This window comes from Rhagoletis pomonella, unplaced genomic scaffold, assembly GCF_013731165.1.
Source record: "Rhagoletis pomonella isolate Grant_MI unplaced genomic scaffold, Rhpom_1.0 Rhpom_scaffold_00002, whole genome shotgun sequence".
Lineage (NCBI taxonomy): Eukaryota > Metazoa > Arthropoda > Insecta > Diptera > Tephritidae > Rhagoletis > Rhagoletis pomonella.
The window spans coordinates 98488485-98491766 of NW_023458556.1; positions in this window are offsets into that span (position 1 = coordinate 98488485).

Genomic DNA, 3282 nt, shown 5'->3' on the forward strand with positions numbered 1-3282 from the left:
CATTCCCACGACAGCCGGTTCTACGTACCGGAATGACTCGGGTTTCACCCGACCAAGGGCTGTTGTTTCGGCGATCTAACCCCGTTTAGGTCGGCGAAGTATCTCAGAAGTTGTCCGTCCATAGGGCAACATTCACTACGTATTCTCCTACTCAGGGCTGGCATCGAGTCAAACCCTGGGCCAGAAACATACACCTGCTGTGTATGCCGAAGACGATTACACCACAACTCCACCTCAGTCAAGTGTAATGCCTGCGAGGGGTGGAGTCACCTCAGGGTCTGCTCGGGACTACGGACACACAGACAGTGGACCAAGTCGTACGTGGCCCCCTGTTGCTCAAACAGAGCAGCCTCCACGGCTAACCATAGTCCGCCCGAGCAGCCCCACACACTCACACAGCAGCCACACACAGTCACCACAACACAACAACATAATAACACCACAGACCGTACCACAGCCACTACAGACCACATAACACACACAACCGCACCACCACCCACACGCCGCCGCCAACAACTCCTGGTTCCCCCTACAATCTGCACGGTATGTCAGACCAGGATATTCCGTAATGTGACATCAGTCAAGTGCAACACCTGCCTTGGCTTGTGCCACTTTAGGGCATGCTCAGGTCTGCGTACCACGCGAGATTGGACGGGGAACTTCGCGGGCCCGTGTTGCGCTGCTCGGTCGCAGACTCCAATTGCGACGCCCCCCACCACCACCACAGGGCGGCAATCACCTCAGCAGCACACACAGCCAACGGCGGCAAGAACATACACTTCACTAACACCCCACATCACGACACGTCTCCCGAACCACATGAAGCTCCTTCAATTTAACTGCAACGGGCTATAGAGCAAGATTGAGGAGATAACCGTCTTCATGTGTCGGCATGGTATATTAATAGCTGCGGTCCAAGAGACGAAGTTGCACAGCAATTCAACTTTGTTGAATTGCGCCGGGTACAACGTGCACCGTCGAGATCGCGAGCGAGATAATGGTGGTGGCTTAGCGTTCATCACGCACCACACCGTGCAGTATCGTCTTATCGAAGCAGACATCGACCGCAGGGATACCACCCTAGAATGTCAGGGCATCGCTATCCGGTCAGGCGATGTCGAGCTCGAAATATTTAATATATACATACCCCCTGTCACCTGCTGCCCGGCAGGATATCACCCTGATATAGGTGCGCTCCTCAGAGGTGAAAACCGTATGGTAGTAGGTGACTTTAATGCGCACCACGATCTTTGGCACTCAAGCCTGTCAAACGATCGTAGGGGAACGGACTTGGCTGAGCAGATAGACGATTCGACATTCTGCACAATGAACGACGACGCACCCACCAGGATTATGGGTAACTGCAGTAGCTCGCCAGACATCACAATAGTCAGCGCTGGTCTGATAAACAGCATAACGTGGCGACCTATGCTGACTCTAGCATCAGACCATCTACCCATAGTCATCTCGATTGATAAACCAACCGACTTTGCCTCCGCCAAACACCGGACCTATGTCAACTTTTCTAAAGCTGACTGGAAAGGTTACGCGGAGTTTACTGAAAACACCTTCACATCGCTCCCCACACCAACCGACGTCCACCTCGGTGAACGTAAGTTCCGCAGGGCTATCACTGCTGCTGCAGCCCGCTTCATACCGGCAGGGTGCATATCGGACCCACGTCCAAACTTCCCTGCCGAAGCGGCTGTTTTAGCAAATGAGCGTGATAGCCTTCGTCAGGCCGATCCCGGAGATCCCCGTATCAGGGATCTCAACGCGGAGATTCGGCAACTTGTAAACGTACATAAGCGGAAGAAGTGGGAGGAGCATCTGAAGACTTGCAACTTCACCTCTGGTGTGAGCAAGCTTTGGTCAACCGTGAGGTCATTGTCTAATCCGACGAAGCACGACGACAGAGTCGAAATTTCCTTCGGCGACCATGCTTCGTCGGACCCGGAGCGATGCGCGAGCTATTTTAGCCGGCAGTTCATACTGCATCCTCCGGTGGACAAAGCCAAGCGTCGAGTGACCAGAAGGCTGCACAAACTGCCAACAAATTGTGCCCCCCTTGCTTTCACTTGCGGTGAAGTTCAGGTGGCCATCGGGAAGGCGAAAGCCTCCAAAGCCATGGGTCCCGACGGTATATGCATGCTGATGCTGAAAAATTTGGGTCCTGCGGGGGTAGCGTACCTAACGGAGGTCCTCAATTTGTCAATGGCCACTCTCATCATCCCAGACATCTGGAAGGTGGGGAAAGTGGTCCCACTGCTCAAACCGGGGAAACCTGCAAACAAAGGAGATTCGTATCGTCCGATTACACTCCTTTCCCCGGTAGCGCGAAGACACTCGAGGCCTTGCTACTCCCGTACTTCACAAATCACCTGACCCCAGCGAAGCATCAGCATGGTTTCCGTAAAGTGCACAGCACAACAACAGCACTTAACGCCATAAACACTCAGATAACTCGTGGCCTTAACCGTAACCGTCCCTGTGAGAGAACGATTCTAGTAGCGTTGGACTTGTCAAAGGCGTTTGACACCGTCTGCCATTCCACGCTACTAGAAGATATAGAGGCCTCCTCTCTCCCACAGAGGCTCAAACGGTGGTCGGCAAATTATCTAAGTGGTCGACATTCGTCGGTAATGTTCAGAGACAAAACGAGTAAGCAGCGAAAAATAAAACAGGGGGTTCCTCAGGGTGGTGTCCTTTCCCCGCTACTGTTTAACTTTTATATTTCAAAGCTCCCTCAACCACCAGAGGGAGTCTCGATTGTCTCCTATGCCGACGATTGCTCGATTATGGCGACTGGGAATGGAATTGATGACCTGTGTTCGAAAGTAAACGGCTACCTCTCCGAACTTTCTCGCTTCTTCACTGCAAAGTGTCTAGCCCTCTCCCCTACGAAATCCTCCGCGACCCTGTTCACAACCTGGACGAAGGAGGTCAGGCTACCGCTGGGGATTCACGTCGATGACACACCAATTCTGACGGTGAATAACCCCAAAATACTCGGAGTAACTTTCGACAGCCTGCTCTCCTTCTCTGCGCACTCAACCGCTATTGTCAATAAAGTACAGAGCCGCAACAAGGTCCTCAAGTCGCTAGCCGGCAGTACTTGGGGCCAAGACAAAGAAACGTTGCTGGCAACATACAAGGCAATAGGCCGGCCGGTTTTGAACTACGCAGCGCCAGTGTGGTCGCCTGGGACTAGTAGGACGCAGTGGACGAAGCTACAGACCGCACAAAACACCGCACTGAGGACAGCGACGGGATGCCTCCTGA